This window comes from Spermophilus citellus (assembly GCF_964194105.1).
Source record: "Spermophilus citellus genome assembly, chromosome: 19".
NCBI lineage: Eukaryota > Metazoa > Chordata > Mammalia > Rodentia > Sciuridae > Spermophilus > Spermophilus citellus.
Window position 1 is genome coordinate 2,516,560 of NC_138201.1, and position 25,021 is coordinate 2,541,580.

The following is a 25,021-nucleotide window of genomic DNA, read 5'->3' on the forward strand; positions in this document are numbered from 1 at the left end:
CTCACGGGAGGCCAGACCACAATACATAGATCTGCAGACCGCCTGGAGGACCTTCCTCCATCCCAGGAGCAGTGGGAAGCCAGGCAGAGCTGAGGCGGGTGGCCAGCTCGGGCGTGAAGAAGTGTGCCCTCGTGTTTGTGGAGAGCGTGTGCCTGTTACCTCTCGGACCTGGCCTGGGCAGGCAGCCCTGAGAAGGGTCTCATCTCAGGGACCGTCGCTCCCCCGGCAGAGAGTGGCTTCATCTCTGCTCCTGAAGAATGGCCAGCTCGCGTGCAGCCCGTACCTGGGCAGAGGAGCCCGAGCGAGCCCCCTGAAGCCTCCTTGGGGAACGTTCCTGGGGACTCCTGTCCTCCTGGGACAGTGAGAGTTGTCACTTCAGGAGGGAAGGCTTTCTGGACCTGCCACAGAAGGTGGAAGGGGACACACAGGTGGCTCCTAGAGGAGTCTTTTTCCAGCCACTGACTTGGGGCATAGCAGCCTCTGGGTGTGACGCTCCTGGGATCGGCCAGGGTCCCCCCTGCAAGGCCGAGTGTTCCGGAGCGTCCCCTCCCACCCTCTAGGGGCCCGTTCCTCCACTGTCTGCCTCCACAGGCTCCTGTCTTCAGATTCCATGGCCCAGACACCCTTGCTATGAGGGCGTGCATGAGTCCCTCCCAAGGGGTTGCATCTGAAGAGGACCCAGCCACTGCCAAGGGGCAGGGGAGGGGAGAGTGATGGACTTCCACAGCAGGCGTCGGGGGCACCAAAGCTGGAAGCAGCCACCTCCTCTGCCACCCCGTCTCAGAGGCCCCCAGGCAGCCGGTTTATTTTGGCCTCACTTCCTCCGTGGAGCTACAATTAGTGATACTTCCTGTCCTTCTGCTCACACTCCCCCCTTCCTAACCCCTCCCTGCCCTTTTTTCGAGAGAGCCTCCTTAATTAGTTCTGCATGAAATGCGGGGTGCTCGTCCCCGCGCCCCTTCCTTCCCGGCCCTGCTTAACCGACACCTCCCACATCGCTGTGCTCATCTGGTTGACTCATGAGGTGGTGCTGGCTGGCACCTGGCAAACCAGTGACCTGCTTTCCCCCCTGGAGTTGACAGAAGTGGAGGAGCAGAGGGGGAGGGACACAGCCGGCGGCCTTCCCTCCTCGGAGTGAGGAGCGTGGGTGAGGGATGAGGGGGAGGTCCCGCCTGACGACGCAGGATGGTGTCACTGGGTGACCAAGGACAGCAGCCACAGCGATCAGGATGACGGACGCAGGCCAGCACCGCCCAGGGAAGATGGGCCCGTGGACAGAGGGCGTGGTGGGGCCAGGTTCGCCTTAGGAACTACTTGTGAAATTCCCAAATGTGTCACCTGCTGAACTTACCAGAATGTACTGGGAACAGTCACACTCAGGAAAAATGGGCTTAAAGTACATCACACACCAGAGGCAACCGTTTGTGTATTCCCCCAGAGACATTGTTTTCAATCAAAACCACAGCAAAACCCAACCAAAACCCCAAGGAAGGTGAGACGTGCGTGAGGGCCACTGAGCTCTGAAGGTTGTCCCACTTGACTTTCCATAGCCAGCCCCTGGGCTCAGCTACAGTTTCAAGTAGCATACTCCTTTGGCTTTTTAGCCAAAATTCCCCCCAAAATGAACCAATGTGATTTAAAAAAATAATCTGATATCAGACTGCCTCTATGTATATTAAAATTTGTGGTATTCAGAATGTTTTTTTTTCTAAATGCAAATCATGTATGATTGATAAGGTCAGTGCTTGGGGGTCTTTAAAAAATTACATAGTTATTGTTGTTGTTGTTATTTTTGTAGCAGGAATTTAACCCACGGGTGCTTTACCCCTGAGCCACATCCCCAGCCCTTTTTTATTTTTTTTTTATTTAGAGACAGGGTCTCACTAAGTTGCTTAGGGCCTTACTGCGTTGCTGAGGCTGGCTTTGAGCTTGCGATCCTCCTGCCTCAGCCTCCCGAGCTGCTGGGACCACAGGCGTACACTTCTGCCCCTGGCTATGTTACATTTTGTAGCTGTTTTGACTGTCTCTGTTTTGCCAGGGTTTAGGTGAGTCTTGGCCTGAGGACCTGGGCTGTGGCCATGATCCTGCTGACCCTCTCTTCTGCTGGTTGTCCACCTGCCCCAGCCCAGCCATCCTGTTTTATTTGAGATGCATTGGTTAGAGGCCATGGAGAGTGAGCGGAGTCTGAGACCCTGGAGCTGGCTATTGCTTTTTATTTTTTTTTGTATGGCCCACAGTCAAATAATGAGCTTCGGATAGAACGATAGGTCCTATCCTGCAAGGAGCACGCTTCTGCCTACGTGTCACCAGACGGGGAGAGTCATGGGTCCCGTCCATTCTGAAAACAGGCTTTCAGAACATCCTCCCCTCTTCAGTTCCGAGGTCCCTGGCACCACATGGGCAGGACCTGGAGCTTCTGCGACACAATTGGGGGTGTGGCTTCCCATCCTGTCCCCAAGTGTCCAGTGGTGCTCATCTGGTCTTGTCCCCCTCACAAGTGGTGGACAGACTGGGACTCCCTCAGCCCTGCCTGTGTGGGAGCTGCAGAGGGAGCTGGAGCCCGCTGCCAGGCTCCATGGTGGGCAGGAGCTGGCAGGGGTGTGCTTTGGTGGGAGTTGACCTGCAGCCTCTGTCCCAGGGTGGTAGAGAGGGGACTTTATTTCTCCATTGTGTCCACGGTTGGTGGAAAGAAAAGCACAGGTGGCCGCCCGGAAACTGAGACGTCTTACGTCAGAGTCCTTAAACACTTCCGGTTCCGAGGCGGTTCTTGGACTGTCCCCTGTGATGGATGGTCATCTCTCTGGTGCCTCCTCCCTGGTTCTGTTTGCATGAATTCAGAGGCCATGAGAGCCGACGGCACGCTCTGCATGTGTGTACTCAGAGCTCAGTTTGAGCATCGCGGTGACATAGACCTTGCCTGTCTGGTTTTCCCTGGGAGCTCAGCCTCTGGAAGAATGCAGACACACACTCTGGGCTCTTTAAACAACTGTGGGATGAAGCTGCCCGCGTGACTCACCCCACACCCCTTGATCTTCCTGCGAGAGTGCCCCAGCTCTCCAGGGAGCTCTGGGGACACTGGGCTTTTCCTCCCCGGGAAGGGTTAAACAGAGAGCTCTTAGGTTATTTTGGTATAAAATTGGTCCCTTTGAAAACCCCGCCTGAGGCTCTTAAAAAATATATATGTGTTTCTGGTTTGATCTTCAGACAAAAATATACTTTAATTACCGTGCCGTCTTTAGTTACACCCGTAACCTCTGGGACACTGACGTGGTGACACATGCAGTTCTTTGTCTCTGACGAGTTATTGACTCTCCTTTGGACATGGTCATCGGCAGTTCCTGATGGGTAGTTGGAATGGCCTCTGGCACACTTTAATGGATACTACTTTTTTTTTTTTTATAATAAATTGCAGGAAGCACAAACTCAAACGGATTTGATTCTGAAATCTAAAGTAAATTTTTTGATTAACAAAGTTATACAAGAATTATATGAATGCAATAATGACATTTTCTATCAATTTTAATTCCTTCCAATTTTGTTTGTGGATGTCTTAAGCTGTGGGTTTAGTCTTCAAAGAATTGAGGACTCGGACTCCCCTTTGAAGTTGACCACCTTTTGTGGGTTTTAGTTTCAGTTATTATGAAGCCACAGAGATGAAATTTAATGTGTATAGTAATGGTGATTGAGAAGAACAATATTCAAGCTTGGTAATCTTTGGAATATCCTGGAAAGCTTTTACGAATAGATGTAGCTAGGCTCAGACCTGGGGGAGTGGTGGTGGGCTTGACACATCTGTTTTAAATGTTATTTTATTTTTTTGGTACTGGGAATTAAACTCAGGAGCACTGGACCATTGAGCCACGTCCCCAGCCCTATTTTGTATTTTATTTAGACACAGGGTCTCACTGAGTTGCTTAGCACCTTGCTTTTGCTGAGGCTGGCTTTGAACTCGCAATCCTCCTGCCACAGCCTCCTGAGCCACTGGGATTACAGGTGTGAGCCACCGCGCCTGGCTGCCACACGTATTTTAAAATAATTCCCAGGTGGTTTCAGATGGTTTGCAGAGTCACTGGGCCCGTGGATCCAAAGTCATGGCTGATTTGCCTGTTGACTTATTGATTGGACTCTGTCCTGGGACCTGAGTCCTGCTTCCTAGCCTGATTTTGCTGAGGGATGGAGGATACACAGGAGGGTGGACCAGAAGCCTTGAGCCTGGCACATCTTGGGTGCAGTAGAAATGTCGTGGATGAGGTGGCAGTGAGATCCGGCTTCTCTAAGGACACCTGGTTTCCTTATCTGCCAGGCAGGCTTGTCCCTGGGGGCTTCGATTCTGAACTTGGCCTTTTATAAAAACATCAGTGATGAGCAGGAGCGTGTGGTGGAGTTGCTGACTCTGTTTCCCCTGCAGGTGGAATGCAGAAACTCGGCCCGCTCAGGTTCATGCCTTCTCCTCTGCCCTGATTGGGCAGCTGTCCTGGCAGCCACGGGGCTGTGGACTCACATCACCTGGGTTCTGATGTGCTGTCCCCAGGTGACCCAATGTGACTTTGGAAACAAACTCACCCCACCTTCCCCAAGAGTCTGAATTTCCACCTGGGAAAAAGGCGATACTAGTACTGGTGGCTGTCAGAGGAGCACGTGACGTACCATATGCTCCTGGGCAGTGAGCACTCGGGCCTGTCACCTGCTGCTGTTACTGTCATTGCCCCCAGGTCTCTGGGAACAACCCCCAGGCTCAGGCCAAAGCCGTTTCCCACCGTTGTTGGTTCATTGATGCCTGCCTTCGCACTCGATGGAATCCTTCTTACTCGTTCACTTCACGAATGTGAGTCGTGGGCTAAGAAAGGCCCTGAGGACACTTAGTGGACCGACAGACAAACTGATGATGCCTTAAAGAATTGGCGGCTGACTTCATTAGCCACACCGTGCACCGTGCTGGTGATGGGAGGAGGATCCGCATGCACATCGTGTTCAGATCTGGGCATGGGCCCCACCCGGGGGCTGCGCAGGGAGGGCACCTGCAGGGCTGTTGGGAGTGTGCTCTGAGGGCCTTCTCCTGGTCTGTCCTCTGTCCCCACAGGCACTCAGTCATGTCCTGTCCAATCACTGAGGCCCACTGGTCACTGCCTCCCGGGGACGTTCTCTGCTGCTTCCCCTCCCCCTCCCTCCACACCTGTCGCCCCCTCCCCAGGACTTTCCACTGTCGTCCCTGTCAACTTAGTCTATTCCCCGTGGCAGTTGCCCCATAGACTGTGGGTATCATGAGAGGGGACCATGCACTTCCACACCGTGCATCCCCTGCCTCTGGGGACAGTCCCAGCTTGTAGTACAGAGATCTCTTGCGGTGTGCCGTCTCCCCTTGCTTCTCCGTCAGGTGGGGGTAAGGTGCGCTCACCTCAGGGCTGGTGGACACGGGCGATGCTCTCAGGTGCGAAGGTGGACACGTGGGCTCCTGGTGCAGTTCCGACGCCCGCCGGCTGTGTTTGTAAAGGCAGCTGCTCCCGTGGGGGGCCTTCTTATGTTCCTGGCACGGTTGGGTCCGTGTCATTCCACGGTTCCTCCCCTTCCCGTCCCTCCTCCTTCCCTGTCCTCTGCTCCACTGACCTCTATCTCCAGGGGATCCCCCTTTCCCACCTTGTTTTACTCTGGTTTCTGCATCTAAGAGAAACCACCCACCCTTGGCTCTCTGGGCTTGTTCCCTGAGCCCACCACGTCTTCCAGCAGTGGGTCCCACCTCGGTGTCTACCTGTAGAGACCCTTGGCACAGCGGAGGAGGGTGCGCAGTGAGCACTGGAGGGCAGAGCGGGGTGAGGGAGGAGGCAGGGGAGGGAGGGTGAGGTGGAGGTGCTGGGGACTGAGACGGAAGGAATCACGTGCCGTGCGTGTGTGAGTACCTCCAGGTGGACTCCACCGTCATGTCTGACCGCAAGGTGGTAACAAAAGCAGTAAGAAGGAAAGCGTCCCATCTCCTGCATTCTGGCACACTGTGCAGCAATCACTAGTCAAGGTGAGGAACGTATTCTTGTACCGCTACCTCTGAGACCCCTCTTTCCCCAAGCTCAGCTTTTCCCTTGTCTCCAAGCAACAACCGATTGGATTGGTACCATCTAGATTGCTCTATATGTCTGTGTTTTGGGACGCAGCATGTGGTGCTGGAAGAGGGTCTGCAGCTCGCTCTCTGTGCAGTGAATTTGAGAGTCGCTGGTTCCTGGCCCAGGGCCAGTACCCCTTCCCTTTATGTTGCCAGGTAGCACTCTGGTGGACGTGCCAGAGTTGGTTGCCCGTCCACCTCCTACTGGACACTTGGGGTGGCTTCCAGTCTTGGAATATGATAAATTAAGCTCCTGAGCACACTGGTGCAGGTCTTTGTGTGGATGCGTATTTAGGTTCTTTGGGTGAATTCCTGGGAGTGAGAGAGCTGAGTCATGCAGCAGGTGCCTGGTGACTTTTAGGACAGCGCCAGGCGGTTCTCCAGGGCAGTCTGACCATCCTGTAGCTTCCCCAGCCAAGTGGGAGAGTCCATTTCCTTTCTTCCTCTGCTGCTGTCAGTCTTTCCATTTTCTGAGGGTCTGTATGTTGATGGTCGTAGAACATAATCTCGTGGTGGTTTTAGTTTGCTTTTCTCTTATGACGGATGAGGGAGAACATCTTCTCAAGGGCCTGTTTGCCATCTATGTATCTATGTATCTATCTTTTACCGAAGTGCTTGTGCCAACCATTTGCCCATGTATATATATTTTTAAACTGAGTTGTCTTACTGTATCCTGCGAGTTCTTTATTTGTTCTGGATCTGTCTGGATCTAGGCTTTGCAAACATTTTCTCTCAGTCTGTGTTTTTTTTTTTCTGTTTCTTTTAATAGGGTCTGTGGAAGAGAGTAAGTTTTTTATTTTGGTGAAGTTTAATTTATTTATTTATGAGCCTCAACTGCCGGTGCCAGGTGAACTCTTTGTGTACACCAAGGGCAGAGGGTTTTCTCATGTTCTCCTTTAGGAGTTTTATAGTTTCAGGATTTATGACTCGCTTTGGATTGATTTTTACATATGACGTAAGGTATGGGTTGAAGTTTGTTTTTCACGTGTGGATATCCGGTTGTTCGCCCATGACTTGTTGAGAAGACCGTCTTCTCTCCACGCACTGCCCTGGTCCCCTGCATGGGGCCGTTTCTGGACCACTGTCTATTTGTCTGCGCTGACACCAGCTCCACACTGTCCTGATGCAGTGGCCTTCTAGCAAGCCCTGGGGTCGGTGGCATCTGCCTTCCAACTTGCAGTTCACTATTTTCTGTAGTGCAATGTAATGGTAGTGGATTGGTGTATGGCGGCAGCTTTTGAAGGGATAGGTCTGAGCCTTGCTTCGTTGGTCTGCCTAGCAAACACACGATTTTGCTTTACTCATGTTTTCTTTGTCTTAAGGTAAAGTATCTGAGGCTTTCTAGAATTCCCAAGTAGCCAAGGAGCAAGTCACGGTCAAGGCCACCTGTCTCTTCTTTTCTCAGTCTTATTTTACATGGTTTGATGCCACAAGGGCTTAACACTGAGGCAATGACTCCAGAGCCTTGGCACTGGACTGGTGAGACAGGGCAGACTCGGCTGTGGCTGTGGAGTCCACCCAGGAGGAGGGTGGTGGTGGGTTTCTGTTGTCCTGCTTTATAGGAGGCCCCACAGCAGGCCGTCTAGAAGGGAGGCTGGCTTCCTGTCGACTGTTGGGTGTCATGCAGCGGGCGCTGATGACGCCTCCCTTTTCCACCTCCTTCCCTGGCCACACGTGCCAGTGAGAACTGGTCACTGTGCCAAATGCCCTACACAAATGGCCCCCTTTGGTTTCCACGTGTCAAAGAGTGGCAGGCACCTCCACACCTGGTTTCCCCTCGCCTGTGACCACCCAGTTGGCACTCGAGCTAGCGTGTGAGCCCTTCCTGCTTCCCTCCACGGCCCGACCCCCTCAGTTCCGCAGGGCACCACCAGACCCTGCGCACTGAGGGCGGGAGGGACTCGGACTTCAAGTGGAGCTCAGCCCCTCCGTCCGCCTCTGGCATCCCTGCTCTCGGCGTCTGTCACCTCCCTGTGCGTGGTCCGTTCTGAATCTCTGGGTGAGGAAGCCGGTGGTCTTCAGAGAGGGGGTTCCGTCTGCTTGAGGAGACAAGCGAATCCCGTGTGCCCTGACTGTTCGCTGCAGGTCTGTTGGGCGCGTGTGTGGACGCCGTTCTGGGTGCTGGGATGCTGTGGCACTCAGTGAAGGGCAAAGACAAGGGCGTGTCTCACGAAGAGAGAGCCGGGAAGTGCACCCACCAAAGGCCCCCATTCTTTGTTTCTCCTGTTTTTTTTTTGCAGGGGTCTCTGGTATTTGCCCACTCACCCTGCTCTGCTTCTCCTTGTGGCCTTGGTGTAGAATCCAAGCTGGACACGACGCACAGTGATCACAGAAATGCCTCCACAGTGTTTGGTTCTGTCACCCAAATAACTCTGGGGTTTACACTGAATTTTCTACCAGTTTAAGCAGAGAACATTCCAGAAGGAACCGTGACCTCCTTGGGTGGAGGAGTGCTGCCTCCCTGTCTCCAGAATGGACTGGTGAAGACAGTGGTGAAGTGGAAAACCACACCTGCCCTCCCATCATGTATCCCTCCTCCATCTGTACCCAGGTTTCCAACTTTACCCCCTCCCTGTTCCCATGTTTTAGGGGGAGAGAAAAACAGTTGGACTTTAATAAACAACGGAGATCATTACTCTCAAACATCATATGAAAACAATGTAAATAATATAAAAAGAAAATAATGGTAGATATTTTTGTTGTCCCATGTATGCATGGGGGCTGGTTCCTTCTCATGAGGATGTGGCAGGAGCTCAGAGCCCAGCTGCCAATCATGCAGGTTCCTGCAGGTTCCTGGAAGACAGTCTGGCAGGTATGTTGGAGCTTTATGGTTATATATATATATGCACAGGAGATTGAACTCAGGGGCATTTAGTGATGAGCCACATTCCAGGCCTTTTTTATGTTTTATTTGACACAGAGTTTTCCTGAGTTGTTTAGGACCTCATTAAGTTGCTGAACTCACGATCCTCTTGCCTCAGTCGCTGGGATTACAGGCATGTGCCACTGCGCTGGTGGTTTTCTATGCTTTTGTCTGGTAATTCCACTTAGGATTATTTATTTTTCTCTAGAGGAGCAGAGAAGAAGCACCTCTCTGAGAACCTCTGTCCCTACATGAACACAGTTTCATAAGATGTGTGTCCGAGCTAGCTCCTTTATGCCGTCAGTTCTGCTTTTAAACTGAGATTGTTTCCTTGGTACTATTTGTGTACTATGAAACAAGTTCTTAGAAAACATATCTTTGATGCTTCTGGCGATGGGATGTGATGATTTCCTTTGCCAGCTGCTGAATTCTGTTAGAGTTTCTAATCACTCTTTTGAGAGAAGATTATCAATTAGAAACACAAAGTTGAAAGGTGATCAATGGAATAGAAGTATTGATGACATAAATCACAGGCCTGAGATCAGTACCCAGAAAGAGCTCCTGGTTATCAATCGTGATGAGAGAGAAAAGTAGTTGGGAGAGGAAGCCAGGGATGCAGCAGGCTGTTGGTACAAGGCCGCCCCGATTTGTCTTGACAAAACTGCAAACTGAAGCGATAAGTACATGCTGTTAAAGTAGGTGGTTAAACATGCTGGTCGACCCCAGTGAAGCCTCACACTTGGCTGGTGGGAACCGAGATTGTACCAACCCTTTGGGGAACGGCTTGGAGACGTTCGGTAGGACTTTGGTTGTGTGTAGCCTGTTAGGAACGCTCCACTTCACAGTGTATACACCAAGGAGACCAAGGGAGGCCCAGGGATGTTCTCAACAGTACCGTGTGTGAGAGCGGCGGGTTGCAGTCGGCCCACGCGCCCATGAGCAAGGAGCAGACCGGGTAGAGCCGCAGAGGAAGTAAGTGAACTAGACCTGCGTGGAGGTCGTGGCAGAGGGCAGCCCGCAGGGTGCCAACAGAGGACCAAGAAGGCAAGCAGCGTCAAGCCTACCGCCCATCAACATGGGATTTTTAAAGAAAATCACACGCATTAGTCAACTTTTTGTCACTGTGACCAAGATACCCAGCAAGAAGAACTTAGAGGAGGGAAACATTCAGTCCTAGCTTGGCTGACTGCACTGCTCTGGGCCGGGATGAGGCAGAGCATCATGGCGGAAGGGCATGGCAGTCGGGCAGCAGAGAGAGGGAAGGGGACAGGGCCACAGGCAGACGCACCTTCCAGGGCTCACCCCCAGTGACCCACCCCCTCAGCCACGCCCCACCTGCTCGGGGACCACCCAGTCGGTCCATGCAGGTAGGATGGACGGTTAGGGTCCGGCTCTCACAGCCCACTGGGCTCACCTCGGGATGTCTTGCCTCTACAGGAGCCTTGGGGACCCCTCACCCCAGACCAGAGCATCACGTGTGGTCCTTCACAGATGCGGGGCTGAAGATGCCCGTGAACATGGCTGGACTCCAGCAGCAAGCTCTGGGTAGAAGCTCCTGGCGGGGAAGGGGTACATGCTTGGAGGGGGGCCGCGGGGGGCTCCTGCTGGCTAATGTTCAGTCCACCGCAAACATGGCGGCAGTTCAGCTTTTTTGTTCTCGGGGACAGGAAGATGTCTTCTTATTGTGTGCAGATTTTAAAATTTAAAAAGGTAGGAGCAGTTTAACAAAACATGGAGGGACTCCTGGAGTGTCATCCAAGGCTGCTGCCACCTGCTTGCGCGGTCAGATTCTCTGCCTGGTCAGCTTCTCCCCATCCAGCTGCGCAGTGTCTTCCCATTGTCTTCCCCGTTGCTGTTTCCCCGACTCTGGAGTCACCTTCTAGATGGCATCTTGCCTCTGATTTCTTGACAGTCCATCCTTACTCCATGTCCACGGCAGTCTGACAGGTATTGCAAAAGCCACTCCCAGGAATACTGGTCAACTGCACAGATCTGTTGGACCCCGTGCTGGGGAAAATGTGTCACTGAGTAGTGGCATCCTCTGCTGGTGGCAACAGAGAGAGACGGCTGTTTGACAGGTGATGGGCAGCATCCATCCAAAGGTACAGCAAGGCTGGGCGTAGTGGCACATGCCTGTAACCCCAGGGTTAAGGAGGCTAAGGCAGGAGCTTGCAAGTTCAGAGCCAGCTTCAGCAGCAAAGCAAGACCCTGTCTCAAAATAAAACAGGGCTGGGGGTGTGTTCGGTGGTTAAGTGCCCCTGAGCCAGGGTTCAATCTCTGGTCCCCCCCCACAAAAAATGCACAGCATGTTTCTCTCTCTCAAAAACCCTGCCCTTCAGAAAGCTCAATAAGGGTGCAGCGTGTTCATAATGCCAAGTATTCATTCTGCATTATTGGTAATAGTGAAAATCGGGAACAACGTGAGTTCCTGATGTCTGGAAATGATGACACGATTTTATTAATGAGTTAATGGGACACTGGATGACTACATTTAAATTTTTTTTTGATTGTCGATGGACACAATACCTTTAATTAATTAACTAATTAATTAATTTTTATGTGGTGCTGAAGATCAAACCCAGTGCCTTACACGAGCTAGGCAAGCAGATGCTCTACCACTGAGCTATAAACCCAGCCCTGGGTGACTACTGTGAAGAAGAGAGAGACCTAGGTCTATTCTTATGAATTTGCCGAGGTCATGTTATTATTGCTTTAAAAAAGCAAGCTGCAGAAAATACACACCGGGTAATCAGATGCTCATTTTAAATGCCCACATGGTATGTATATGACTGTATTTTATTGGGTTCTATTTGACTTAGGCTAGAAATAAAGAGAATGCATGAAGATTGGTTGCTTCTAGAGAGTAAAAACAATAGAGCAGGGCTTTGGGTTTTATATTTACGTTTGTCTTCATTTCAGGATTTCTCAGTGGGCTTGTTTTGTCATTGTGTCGTGAACTGTATCGGCATCCTTCCTGATGTCTCAGTGACATCGCTGTCTGAGAACATGAAGGAAGCAGGTCCTGTGCCTGGTTTTGGTGTGACATGATGCTCTTCTTTAGGAGATGAGTTCTTCCTGGTCTGGGGAGACTCATCTGACCTCCGTTTGCAGTGTGAGGTTCTGACTGTGAGGTTCTGCAGGACTTGAAAGCGTGGCCCGGGTCATGGAGCAGAGCTGAGCCTCCTAGTTGGGTTGGCGTGAAAGGGACTCGGGTTTCAGCCCTGGAGGTGCCCGGGTCATGGGCGGAGCATCCGGCTGCCTCTTGGATGCGCTGCTGCGGTCAGTGCAGATCCAAGCAGCAGCACAGCTCAGTGGACAGAGGGCACAGCCCACAGGAGTCTTGCTGTGTAAACTGAGCCCTAGGAAGGCATTAGTGATGTGATAAGTGAAGGCCCTTGAATTGCCGGGATGGTACGCGTGCTCATCTGTCCACCTTCAGGGTGATGGGAGGCAGTAACAGCGCTGGGAGACGCGACATGGATTTGAAGTCACTAAGGGTGACCTGATGGACGATGGCACTTTAAATGAGAAGGGCAGTTGTCTTGCTTTTTGAGATGCGAATTAGGAAAATGATTGTTCTTGGGAGGTGCTGTTTCATGTCCTGCCCCTCTGCCTGCCCTCCTCCCATGCCCACGCTAGATAGACACACACACACACACACACACACACACACACACACACACACACACATGCACATCAAGTCTTGTCATCAGAATGGAACCCCGTGGTGTTTCAGCCATTTCACAGTGTCTGGCAGTGGAAACTGTCCAGCCCGACCCTCCACCGTGCCACTGTGTGTCACTCCCTGTTCCTCTTGGGGACACTTCATCCATATGAGGCACAGGAGCCTCATCTGCCCACTGGAGCCAGCACTGGGCATATGTCATTGCTGGGCAGCGTCCGAGGAGGAAGTACTAGAGAAGGGTGATTGGCAAGGTCTGGGTGGTCCTTCAGGGAGTGCACTGCGGTAGCTGCTGGTTGCTAATGTAGCCCAAGACTTTCTTTTCCAGCACTGGAGACCAGTTGTGGAATACATCCCAGGGAGACCGAGGGGCTTAACCTGTAGCAGCAGTGACCAGTTCAGGACAGGTCATAAAAATCCAGCACTGGAGCAGACATCAAGGGGCCATCTGCCATGAGTAATGTACTGTCCAATCATGTAGGTTCTGAGGACATGGGAACCCCGCAGGAGTGCACATCTAAAACTATGGCATCTGAATGTTGGGTCTGGGGTGAGAACCCAAAATGAAATCTTATTAGCCCTTGCTTCTCTAATTAAAAGTCATTGTACTTAATTATGCTTGTCCTTAAGTGACTTATACATAGACACCATCCTCACACCTTTTGAAATGCAATCATCTAGGTTTTGGATGGAGTAATTTAAATTTGGGATTAACAAATTGTTAAGCACTTTATATGGCTGATTTTTTATGCTTCTTTTCCTAGTAGCTTTTTCTTTTAATATTGGGAAGACAAATGCAGACCCAAATAATAGTGTCCTTTATCTAGACTGGGCAATTGGATGAGCCTCATGAGCATACTGTTGTCCCATAACAGTGAGCAGGTGGCTCCTAAAGTTTTTAAAGCATGAAATTCAACTTCATCAGGCTCTCGTCTCAGAATGACATTCTCCTCTCTTGGTAGATGTTGAAGTCAGCTGCAGATTTAAAGGACGTTCTCACAACAGGAAGACACAGTGCTGTATTAGCCAGTAAGTCTATCAGCCCACCATTTTGGATGGTAGGACTTGCTGTCTCCTGTAAGACTGTGACATGTGTTTGTCCCATGTCTAGTGCATGTCAGGGGCTGTTCCAATAGGACCCAAGAACAAGGGCATGAGGCCATTGTCGAGGGGTTTTTAGCAAGCAGGTGGTTTGGTAGCCTGCAAATGGATGGGCACAACGTGCCTGAGAAGCCACGGTGGGCTGCTTCTGCAATAATGAGCAAAAAAGGTCTCGTTTGTGCTCATGTTAAGTTATTGGCTTTTAGGTTGGTGTGCTGGCTTGATGACTCGGTGAGGAAAAGCCTTTGGTGTGTTTACAGTCCCTGATTTTGATAGAAGGGGGTATTGGCTTGATACAGCTTCTGCCATCTGCTGTTTTGGTGTTATTTGCCTGTAAAATCAACCTTAGTTGGAATTCTGCTCTTGTGTCATAGTGTGATGCACAACAGGCATAGTTGGGACAAAGGAGAGGGTTAGGGGGATGCATGGGAAGGATTGGGGGACACATGGGAAGGGTTACAGGGATGCACAGGAGGGTTAAGTGGATGCACAGGAGGTTAGGGGGATGCACAGGAGGGTTGGGGGATGCACAGGAGGGTTGGGGGGAATGCACAGGAGGGTTGGGGGATGCACAGGAGGGTTAGGGGATGCACAGGAGGGTTAGGGGATGCACAGGAGGGTTATAAGGATGCATAGGAGGGTTAGAAGGATGCACAGGAGGGTTAGGGGATGCACAGGAGGGTTGGGGGGATGTACAGGAGGGTTGGGGGATACACAGGAGGGTTGGGGGATACACAGGAGGTTAGGGAGATGCACAGGAGGGTTGGGGGAATGCACAGGAGGGTTGGGGAATGCACAGGTTAGGGGGATGCACAGGAGGGTTGGAGGGATGCATAGGAGGGTTGGGGGATGCACAGGAGGTTTAGGGGATGCACAGGAGCGGTGGGAGGAATGCACAGGAGGGTTGGAGGATGCACAGGAGGTTACGGGGATGCACAGGAGGGTTGGGGAATGCACAGGAGGTTAGGGGATGCACAGGAGATTAGGGGGATACACAGGAGGGTTGGGGGGATGCACAGGAGGGTTGTGGGAATGCACAGGAGGGTTGGGGAATGCACAGGAGGTTAGGGTGATGCACAGGAGGGTTGGAGGGATGCACAGGAGGGTTGGGGGATGCACAGGAGGGTTAGGGGATGCACGGGAGATTGGGGATGCACGGGAGATTGGGGATGCACAGGAGGGTTGGTGGATACACAGGAGGGAAGGGGGGATGCACAGGAGCGGTGGGAGGAATGCACAGGAGGGTTGGAGGATGCACAGGAGGTTAGGGGGATGCACAGGAGGGTTGGAGGGATGTACAGGAGGTTAGGGTTATGCACAGAAGGTTAGGGGGATGCACAGGAGGGTTGGGGGATGCACAGGAGGGTTTGGGGGATGCACAGGAGGTTAGAGGGATGCACAGGGGGGGGAATGCACAGGAGGGTTAGGGGATGCACAGGAAGGTTGGGGAGATGCACAGGAGGGTTAGGGGGGATGCACAGGAGGGTTAGGGGGATGCACAGGAGGGTTGGGGGATGCACAGGAGGGTTAGGGGGATGCACAGGAGGGTTAGGGGGATGCACAGGAGGGTTGGGGGATGCACAGGAGGGTTAGGGGGATGCACAGGAGGGTTAGGGGGATGCACAGGAGGGTTGGGGGATGCACAGGAGGGTTGGGGGATGCACAGGAGGGTTAGGGGGATGCATAGGAGGGTTGGGGGATGCACAGGAGGGTTGGGGGATGCACAGGAGGGTTAGGGGGATGCATAGGAGGGTTGGGGGATGCACAGGAGGGTTGGAGGATGCACAGGAGGGTTAGGGGGATGCATAGGAGGGCTTGGGGGCCCAGGTTTCTCAGTGTTGTCCCCTTATCTAATATTCCTCTATTCTCCCGGTGGCATGCTTTTCCTTAGTCATTTCTATTATTTCAAAAAAGCCATCCCCCTGCCTTCCCTCTCCACTGTGTGTTTTTGAGGGCTGCCTTCCTGAGCAGAGTCCGTGGTAGAGGTCTAACCCCCAACCCACACTGCTTCGTCCGGGGAGAGGAAGGGAACTGTCATTTGGGGCCACGGTTCAGGCCCTTTGTGGGGTGCAAGTTAGAAGACACCTTTGTTATGAGGAAGCTTCAGCTCGGCCGTTGAAACCGCTTGTCATCTTGCTGGAAGTCTGAGTCTGTTTAAGGTCATTTCTGCACTTATCTGGCATGAGTATCTTTTGAGACGGAAATTTTGGGCAGAGGATATTGGTTTCATGCTGTTGCTGCCCCTTTAGCTTTTTTGTTTTTCTGAGTGGTTTGTAGTTTAAAAAACACCATGTGGGGCAGGGTGGAGAGTTTTACTGCTGAGAGTTTGGGAGAGAGCGGAGAGGGGCTGATGTGCACTGTTGTCTGCTACTTGCAGCAAGGTGAGGAGAGTGTCAGCACATGTCGGTGTTGCTTCCCGGGACAGTGGTGCTCCCTCTGAGTCTTTCATCAAGAGAGAGAACTAAACAACAGCTGATGGGGTAGAGAGGGAAAATGAGAGGGGAGGGGAGCGGGGATAGGAGGGGATAGGAAAGGTAGCAGAATACAACAGTCACTAATATGGCATTATGCAAAAATGTGGATGTGTAACCGATGTGATTCTGCAACTTGTATTTGGGGTAAAAATGGGAGTTCATAACCCACTTGAATCAAATGTATGGAAGATGATCTGTCATGAGCTTTGTAATGTTTTGAACAACCAATAAAAAAAAAGAAAAAAAAAGAGGTAGAGACTGTCACCTGATATGCTCAAATCTGGGCGGCACACTCCCAGGGCTACTCAGAACAATGAAGGGTCACCCGCCGTAGGACTCTCGAGTGCTTTTGGATCACTGGAATTGGGCACCTGGGTTCCGCGTATCGGGGGCATGGCGTGTGCTTATTGTGTTGAGTTGGTGCGTCTTGGTTTCCCAGCCCCAGACTCCCTGTCCACCATAGAGCACCCCAGCGGATGTGCTGCAGCCCTGAGCTTTGAATCAGGCTATTTCCAGCGGTGACAGCATTTTCCCTCCTTCCAATTAACAAAAAAAAAAAACAAAAAAAAAACCGTCTCCTTTGCACATCCAGACAAGACATGAAATAAGTGTCACCTCACCAGGAGGCCCAGATACAAGGAGGAGGCTCATCCTGGGTTCCTGAGGTGTCTGTGCCACTGCTGTGGCCAGATGAGTTTTTGTGCCTTTTCTGAAATCTGCTACTAGGAGTGGGGTGGGGGATTGGCGCCTGTCTTTTAGGGCAGGACTGTTGCCAGGGACTGTCTCCTGCCCAGCAGCATGTTTAGCACCCCCAGGCCTCTCCCCCAGATGCCAGCAGCAGCCCTCCAGCCCCACTCCTGGTGTCTCCAGACACATCCAGCCCTTCCTAGGGGCGAAATGGCCTGACTCTGAAAGCCACAGTCCTCAAGGGTATGAGCACTTAAATATAAGCTTGGCCTGGAGGACCCTCCCTCTGTCCCATGCCTGGCCCTCCAGCTGCAGCTCTCTGGGGACAGAAACGAGGTATTCACTCCATGTTGGGGTCCGTCATGTGGCCAGCCATGGATAGAGGGAGTGTATGAGGATTTGCTGACCCACATGTGTGGTCCTGGGGGTGGAACCCAGGGCCTTGCACCTGCTGGACAAGTACTGCACCATGGAGCCATGGCCCCGGCCCTGTTTGGTTGTACCCCAACCACACACTAAGTGGGTGTTTCACAAAAGGGTGCCGTGGACATTTCTCTTCTTCCCAGCCTTTCTGGTGGTGGCTCACAGTTGGATGTATGGCAACTGACATTTCAGGGATACAGTGGCCTCTTTTCTTTCTCATAAAGACATTACTATATCCTACCATATTTTAACCTTTCCCTTCAAAATCCCATGATACTTAGATGCTTTTGGTTAACAAAAATTCCTATTGAGTCTGGACGATTCCTCTGGCCGGCCAACCCCATCCCCTACCTCTCCCACAAAACAAGAAAGAGAAAACATCATCCCTTCAATTACTCCAAAGTCCCCCAGGGCATTTTCCCAGAATAAACGTTCTTTTGGACTTTCTCTCTTGTTAGTCCTGCCCTTATCACCCTTGGCTGGCGAGGGGGGCTGCTGCTTCTCAGTTAGGAATCGGGACCCCTTTGACCCCCTTGACCCCTTTGACAGGTGAGAGTGGATTTGTAAAAGGCGGCTCCCTGGTGATGCTGAACGGCTACTGCAGAGCTCCCTGTGCTGCTGGAGGCCCGGCAGCCTACTGCACCTGGACCCTGTGCTTGCAGACCCACAGGGGGAGCCTGTTGCCTCCCAAGGGAGGGACGGCAGTGGTCACTGCCTCGGTTGGTGCCAGAGGGCTAAGCAAGCAGGTCCACTGAGCACTTGGAAAGGCCACTGGGCACCTGGCCGCCTCATTTCCACTCTTTAGTTCTTTCTCCTAAATACAGGAGTCCCGACATACCCCCGCTTTCCAACTTCTCAAAACTTGTACCTCCGTTCTCAAAAGAAGTTCTCCATCTTTCTCTTCTTTGTACCCTTCCTTCCTTATTTTATTACATAAAATTCCAAGTGGCACTCTCCCAGCCATGCTTGTGGGACTTTTATGGCTATATCCTATCTTTATAGATCTTTGTACATCTGCAACCCGTTTTAATCTTTCTGAGAATTTGCTTTTGTAAACGATGGTGAATCTTTTTTTTTTTTTTTTTTTTTTTTACAAATTATATATGTATTTTTTTCCTTTTTGGTAATGAGGAAAAACACAGCTCCCGGAATCCCCTGTATCAGCTAAGTTTCAGTTTGTTGCAATTTTTATCTCTTCCTTTGGAAGAGGGAGTCCTCATTCCAACCTCTGTTTTGATCTGCAGAGGTCAGTGGGGGTTTCCTTCTGTATCCTCTGCACGGGTTTAGAAGATGTTTCTTTTGCAGCTAAGACACCGGCCCCTGATTGATCAGTGAAGGGCCTGGACAGCCCCAGGCACAGGAAGGTACAGTGATTCAGGCCTCAGTCATGAACAGGTGGCAGCAGGCTGGCACATGCCACCGTCACCGCAGTTCACAGATGGACCGTGTTTACCAAGTATGCTGTCCTGCAGTGTTTCCTTCCATGGAAAAAGAAGAGAGTGACATGAGGCCACACCTGTCATCCCAGCTTCCCCAGAGGCTAAGGCTAGAAGATCACAAGTTCAAGGCCAGCGTCAGCCATTAGGGAAACCTTTCAAAAAGCGCTTGGGCTGTCGCTCAGTGGTAGAGCTCTTTCTGTCCTATAGGAGGCTGTGGCTTCCTTCTGCAGTACCAAAAAAAAAAAAAAAAAAGCTTGCCTAGTTTTTTGGTTTTGTTCTGGCACTGGGCACAAACCCAGAGGCACTCCTCCACTGAGCCACATCCCTAGCCCTTCCTATTTTTTATTTTGAGAGAGGGTCTTACTAGGTTGCTGAGGCTGGCTTTGAACTTGTGAAGGTCCTGTCTCAGCCTCCGGAATCACTGGGATGATAGGCGTGTGCCACCGTGCCTGGCCCTGCATACGGTTTTAGGGGTTGGCGGTTCCCTGAAGCCCAGTTCAAGCATCAGCGACTGAGCCACACTTGGAAGAGAGAGGTTGGGGGGAGCTTGTGTGGTGCTCCTAGCTGCCCACGCCCCAGGCTCCGAGAGTCCTGTTTCTGCCATGGCTCCTACCTTCTCCGTCCCTGTCTATGTCTGAGTTAGCTGAAAAGCTAAAGAGAAAGTGATGCCTGAGGTGGGGGGGAGACAGCCCTGCCCACCCTCCTCCTCCTCCTCGCCTCTCCTTCCTGGCGGCCTTATGCTCTTGAGGGGGGTGAGCTCCATGAACTGATCTCCTTGATCGTGAAAGCCGAACTTCTAAGGGAATAATAGAGAATGCTATTTCCTTACTGACCATTGGCTGTGTGGTATGTACTTTTCTTTTGTTCTGTCTGTCACATTCACCAACAGCTGTCAGGAAGTTAGTATCCACCAACAATAGAAGTCCGAGGTCCAAATCATTTTAGCAACTTGCCCAGGATTCAAACTCAGATCCAGCTGATGTGCCAGCGAGGTGCTTGACAATCCTGAGGTCTCTGCCCCGTTTCTCGTTGTGTGGGCCCTATCCTCAGCTTGGGTGACCCTTGCGGGTACATAGGAGGTATTTTATAGCTGTGTGCATCGTTTGTAACTTCTTCATGGGGGAGGGAGGGAGGCCTGCTGAAGTGTTGCATAGGAATCCTTTAATGTCTGCTGTTCTTAGAAGAGATCTGACACAGGACAGGAAGCCGGGGACAGCACCCAGCAGTTTGGATCCTTTTCCCACCAGGCACCACCATGTTGCTCACATCTGGCCATGGGGCCCCTGTCCTCTCTTGCCTCCCAACCCTAGCACCCCCTGAGTGACAGTTTGCAGTGTTTGTCAGATGTCATCACTTCCCTGTGGCAAACTTTCCAAAGCCTCCTATGGTGGGCAGAGAGGTTCCTCCCGGGGAACACAGCATCCAGCCCAGACAGCCTCCCAGGACACGCAGGGCCTGGTCCTGCTCCGGCGTGCCAGCTTTGTGGCTGCTGATCTCGCTCTTTCTCCTGCAGCTGCCAGGCTCGTCCCGCCTGAGCCCTCCGGGGCATCACCAGGGCTGGCTGCTCATCCCTTCCCGGGCATTCTCAGCAGCTTCTTTGTTTACTCTCTGCACACACTTGTCCCTGGGTGAGATTCGGCCTCTTTTGGGGTCACTTGATGCTTGTTTTTGCTTCCCAACTTTAAGGCAACTCTTCCGAGGTTGGGGCTTTGCCTCCCTTTGCTTATCATTGCTGGCTGCCAGTGCTTGGTGGGTGCTGTTGGCATGGGTGCTGTTGGCATGGGTGCCCGTCAGGAGGTGGGCCTGGCCTAGGCCCTGGCGCAGCACTGGCAGCCAGGTGGAGCCGTCGCCCGGCTGCTGCTGTTGGTGGGTCGGAATAGCGTCATTGCATAATGCATAAAGCAGGCCCGAGGGACTGCCCAGACTCCACGGGTGCTCAGAGACCCCGAGGACCCCTTGGTCTCATGACACGCGCCCTGGAGTCTGCTAACAGGAGGCAGCTGCTTCTCCCCAGTTCTCGGTTCTGTGGACTTGACCTTCATACCAGTAGCGCTCGGCACTCCTCTCTGGCGGGGCCTTTCTGACTGACCTTTTGCTTACGCCCCAGGCAGTGCGTCCATCTCTGACAAACCCCACCAGGGCCAGTGCCTTTAGAGCGTGGGTCCCTGTGAACGCAGGGAGCGGCCTAATGATCCCTAATACCCGATAAACTGGGAACAATGGGCGCATTTGAGGAGGAAGGCTAAGACAAAAAGACGTCTGGACTCAGAGGCCCTCCTAGGGGGCCGGGGAAAAGTTCTAGCACGTGGGATGCTGCTCCGTAACTCCCTGGGGGGCGGGGACCCTGGCCAGCCTCACAAAGGGCCATTATGAGGCCCCGCTGAGCCGGGAGTCACAGCCCTTTACGAAACCAGAAAAATGTGTCAAATATTATACAAACATGGACTGTCTGGGCTCCAATGTGAGACCAGGAATTTCATAACCAAGAGGGCCCTCCTAATCTGATCAAATACTTCAAGAATAAAGTGACACAAGGCAGATTTCACCATTGTGTAACAACTTCTCTGTTTTATTTGTTGCTGGCCAAATGCTCAATGGAGTGATTTATCTGTTTTCTGTTCACCTAGACCCATAGGCATTTATTTTTGTGGGATGTATAGTTTACCATAAAATTAGTGCCTTCCCTTTATGGAAAATGTAGAAGAAATAAGTAAGACACTAGCCCCTTGGTTTCATTGTGCTGGGAGAGTCTCCTCTAAAGCTGTGCTGAATGACTCTCCGTGAGCTGGGTTTGGCTTGTCTGTGGCCTCGGTGTGTGCCAGCTACATGGTAAACCCTCTTCAGAGAGCAGGTATGAGGTGTCCCGGGCTGCAGCATCCCCTGTGACTTGAGAGCGTTCCTGCTCCTTAAATACGTCATAAAGCCTGGAAACCAGTGGCTGTGTGGCGGCCACCTGTATGTACCTGCCACTGCAAACACCTGTTCTCAGCAGGAGGCACGGCTACCCCGGGGGCATCTGGCAACAACTGGAGCAGTTTCTGGTGGTCTCCACTGGAGTTGGGGGTGCAGGGGCTGCCGGCCTCTAACAGGGAGGACAAAGCACTGCCAAACATCCCCCAGAGCACAAATCGGCCTCCAGCACAAAGAATTACCTGGTTCCCTTGGTGTCAAGGCTGAGAAGCCCAAACTCTGTAGCTGTCTCATATCTGAATCTATTGTCTGTTCTTACACATTTATTTCCAATTTCTTAATATTAAAAAATTGACAAGTGACTTCTCTTTTAAAGAACCAACCAGATAGTAAACATTTTAGTCTTTTGGGGACATGTGGTACATTACTTAACTCTGCTCTTGTAAGAGTTTGGAATTAGTCGTAGACTATGCATACATGAGTGGACATGGCTGTGTGCCAATAAAGTTTTATTGACAAAAGCAGTCGGTGTGCCCTTGGATGCTAGTATCCCCACACCTGTTACAGACGTTGCTCTGATGGGCACCCTTGTTTCTTCTCCCCTGTAGCCGATGATCTCCCCAGGAAAGTCCTAGAACAGGGAAGTAGATGGATGGGTGTATATTTGGGATTTAAAGGTTCATATCATTTTACGTCATTTTATGTGATAAAGTTCTACCGATTTCTCAGATGAGAGTGTTCATTTCCGGTGGCTTTCTAAGCATACTGATGCCACTGCCATTCGGTCAGGTTTAGAGCCACCTCTAGCAGTGTGGGGGTGAAAAGGTGAGGCGGGTTTGCAAATCCAGTGTCCCCCGTGGGTGGCGGGTTGGTGAGTGAAGCCGGCCAGTGTTGGTGGGCATGAGGAGAGTGGTGGGCATGAGGGGGGTGGAGAGCAAGGGCCAAATCCAAAGGGAGCAGCTTCCCAGCTGCCACCTGGCCCACCAGGGTGACAGTCAGTGTCACTGCTTACTCTTGTGTTTGCAGAAAACCCAGAGACCTGAGTTTGGGTCAGAAGGCTCCCAATTTCTAATTGTTGGTGACAAATCCATAGAGCTCTAAATACCTGGTTGATTGGTAAATCCCACCTGTGGTCTGTGTCCCTGCACTACCAGCTGGGGGCCTGCCCTCTAGCTGTGACATGCTGGACCGGGGTCGGGGGAGGGGAGGGGGTCTGCAGGAGAGACGAAGGCAGATCCCCAGGCCTGTGGTTGTGTGTTTTACGCCCTCGGGGCCCTGTCGCTTCTTGTACTCCTAGATGAGGACTGGCCAGCTGAGGGCTGACCTTGGCAGGAAGGGAGCTTTCCCTCTTGGAGTAAGTGGCTGCCTGTGGCTCAGCTGCCTGGCCTGGGGACCAGCTCCTCCCATGCTTTCTGAAGTAGCCGAGGTGAGCGAGGGACTGTCACCCCTCATTTCCTGGAGGCTGCATGGTCTGGCCCTGGGCCTCAGCTCCTGGCCTCTGTGCCCTTCAGCCTCACTGTCCTCCTTTTTTCCTTGATTCACTGAAGATTTGCCGAGTGCCCAGTGAGCACTCCATGAGGTGGGCTTGGATCCGCAGGGCTGCGATTGTGGGTAGATAACACCAAGATCTGGGCCTCAATAGTTGTTTCTGTAGTCAATAAGAGGTCGTCACCATACATTAAAAGCCAAAACAGAACTGCACAGAGACTTTCAAGAGTATCTTGCATGGCTACCCAAGTGACTTTCTTAGCTGAATTTTGATTGACCTAAGCTAGGGATGCATATAAAATTCTTCATGTCTGGTATTTGGCAGACAGTTTAGAATGAATGGATACTGATCCTGTTTTCTATATTTAAAAAGCAATCTTCCTATTTACTAAGAAGGAATTCCTGTTTTTTTATATATTCTTTTAGATGCTGATGGATCTTTATTTCATTCATTTATTTATATGTGGTGCTGAGAATCGAATCCAGTGCCCTGCACATGCTACGCAAGCGCTCTACCACTGAGCCACCACCTCAGCCCTCAGGAATTCCGGTTTTACTAATAAATAGCAATCTTCCTGTTTGTTATCTTCAAGGCCATTCATAATAACTGAAAAGATCCTCAGAGTGCAGGACGCTAAATTCATGATTTTCTCTTCAAACAAGTGGTGACTAAGTTAACCAGGTCTTGTTTCTTCTCCCCTGTATAAATTTGCTCTTGAAAGTGACATTTTTATTCCAGGATGATAATTACATCACAGAAAGGTGGCTACCACTGTCAGATCTGTCCTGCTTCTATCTGGCTAAGATAAAACTTGTTCTTTTTGTTCTCATGATTTTTGGTTCAGTCTAAGAGAGAAGAAATAACCTGTGTTTTTTTTTCCTCTTTTATTTTAATTTTTTTTGATTTTTATTAATTTTTAAAAAATTTATATGTGACAGTGGAATGCCTTACAATTCTTATTACACATATAGAGCACAATTTTTCATACCTCTGGTTGTATACAAAGTTTATTCACACCAATTCGTGTCTTTACATGTGTTCTTTGGATAATAACGTCCATCACATTCCACCATCATTGCTAACCCCCTGCCCCTGCCCTTCCCCATAACCTGTGATTTTGGAGTTTCCTTAAGATAATACCTTTTATTCTGCAGCCATTAAATATTGCTTATCCTGCAGCCAAAGCCTGCCTACCTTGTAGCTTATAATAAGTACCCCGTCATAGGTCATTAGCTTGGGATAAGAGACTTGCTAGGACTTTTTGGTAGGGCTGGTCTAGTTGATTCTATTATAATAACATCAGATTTGTAGAAAAGCAGATTTATTTTCCTTCCATCTGTACACAGTTACAACTCTTGTCTCTGATTTCAGAAGCCCACAAAGTGAAGAGGTAGGAAGGGCTATCTGAGTGTCTGCAGGCCAGGGCTGAGAGGCCATCCATGTGGGTGCCGTGTGCATGTTGGGAAATGAGCTCGCCTCTTGGTTCACACAGGTCTGTCTTTCCCTCTCTGCCCACATAAAGCCCGGGATCAAAGTTGATCCCCAGTGAAGTGTGTCTGTCATCTTCCACCCTGGCCAGGGTCGTGATGACCTGGCTCTGGGTTCTCACCAGCATGTCTGCTTCTTGTCTTTAAGATGGGGATGATGAAACACACCCTTATGTGGAGGACATCCCGTTTAGACAACATTTGGAAATACGACTATTACGATTATGTGTACGTACTCTACTTCTCCTTATAAAATCACCCCATTCCTTCCTGCAAACCTTGATAAAGCTTCTATGTAACAGGAAAGCTCAATTCTAGTTTGGTTAAACTTTCCTTAGGAAGAGAGGGTCAGCATTTCCTATAAGAAGCCTGACA

General features: G+C 51.2%; 1 protein-coding gene across 12 annotated transcripts in view; it reads left to right on the forward strand.

Moving 5' to 3' along the window:
* The window catches only part of MITF (melanocyte inducing transcription factor), a gene marked incomplete at its 5' end in the record, with an annotated part of 183,013 nt that overhangs the window by 126,524 nt on the left and 31,468 nt on the right, over positions 1–25,021 (forward strand). Inside the window, one exon of one of the 12 annotated variants that reach the window (XM_081275939.1) lies at positions 24,795–24,874. The exons of the other annotated variants lie outside the window; for them this stretch is intronic. The remainder of the gene's footprint in view (positions 1–24,794; positions 24,875–25,021) is intronic. 12 annotated transcript variants of the gene reach the window in all.